The 1474-nt window shown below is 49.3% G+C and overlaps 1 pseudogene; it reads right to left on the bottom strand.

Annotated features, from left to right (window-relative positions):
• Window positions 1-387: 387 nt before the first annotated feature.
• Window positions 388-1247, bottom strand: LOC119934717 (annotated as a pseudogene).
• Between the last annotated feature and the right edge of the window lie 227 nt (window positions 1248-1474).

Genomic DNA, 1474 nt, shown 5'->3' with positions numbered 1-1474 from the left:
TGGGAAGTACAAGTTGGCAACATATAGAGACGGTCCCTACCCAACAGCGGGCTCACAGTCTAGAAGGGGGAGATAGACAACAAAACAAAACATATCATCATCATCATCAATCGTATTTATTGAGCGCTTACTATGTGCAGAGCACTGTACTAAGCGCTTGGGAAGTACAAATTGGCAACATACAGAGACAGTCCCTACCCAACAGTGGGCTCACAGTCTAAAAGGGGGAGACAGAGAACAAAACCAAACATACTAACAAAATAAAATAAATTGATAGAATATCTATCTCCTCTGTACCAAGGAGAGTGAGCTTGGCATGGGGCGGGTCTGCGGCTGAACTTGATCCTCTGGTGTCTTCCCTGGCGCTCGGCCCAGGGTCAGTGCCGATCATATACCACCTCTGTGAGGATGACACTTGCTCTTCTTACTGCGCTGCTGCCCCCCGGGTCTTGCTCCTGGGCCTGGCACCAGCCCACCAACCCAACTGGACACTCCCAGGAGCCCCTGGGCCCACGGTGCCCCACCTCTCACGATGGCTTTCAAGTGGCTGGGCCTGAGCTTCCGGGCAGAAGAGACATCAATCAATCAATCAATCAATCAATCGTATTTATTGAGCGCTTACTATGTGCAGAGCACTGTACTAAGCGCTTGGGAAGTACAAATTGGCATCACATAGAGACAGTCCCTACCCAACAGTGGGCTCACAGTCTAAAAGGGGGAGACAGAGAACAGAACCAAACATACCAACAAAATAAAATAAGTAGGATAGAAATGTACAAGTAAAATAAATAAATAAATAAATAAATAGAGTAATAAATATGTACAACCATAATATGTACAACATCACTGAGGGCTGAACACAGGTTGCCAAGGTGGAACTGTGCAGCTGCCCGGTTGGTGTACAAGGCGGCTCTCAGGTCTGGATCGCAGCTCTTCTTCAACCCCTCGGAGTATGAAGTTGACGCTTTCTGGTAGGCCTTATCCTTAAAGTAGTCATTGCCTTCATCCTTGTGCATTTTGGCTTGTTCTTCGGGAGGCCTCTCGTCGTCAAAGATCATGGACTGCAGGCAGGCCAAGTCGGGGTGATGGGTGGGGTCGATCTCGGAGGGCGGCTTCTTCATGAACATCGGGATCTTTTCGAACTCCTCCTCTCACGTGTCCGGGCGGAAGCCGCCCCGGTAGACCTGGCTCTTGAACTTGTCCAGGAAGGTGTCCATCACGTCCCCGTCCCCACCGTCCCCCGCCATGATGCCTCAGTTTTATATTAGCAAAATAAAATAAATAGAATAAATATGTACAAGTATGTACAAGTATGGCACAACCTGGAATTTTTGTCAGCTTTTTTGTAAGCCTCCTCCTACCTAGCCTGTGAGCCCCGTGAGGGCCAGGGTCTGGGTCCGATCCGATCGTCTCCCCCCCAGCATTTGTCACAGTGCTTGGTACACAGTCGAAGCAGTGTGCTGTAGTGGATAGA

This window comes from Tachyglossus aculeatus, chromosome 11 (genome assembly GCF_015852505.1).
Source record: "Tachyglossus aculeatus isolate mTacAcu1 chromosome 11, mTacAcu1.pri, whole genome shotgun sequence".
Classification (NCBI taxonomy): Eukaryota; Metazoa; Chordata; class Mammalia; order Monotremata; family Tachyglossidae; genus Tachyglossus; species Tachyglossus aculeatus.
The sequence above is the reverse complement of the archived record's forward strand: the minus strand, read 5'-3'. Positions and strand labels throughout refer to the sequence as shown.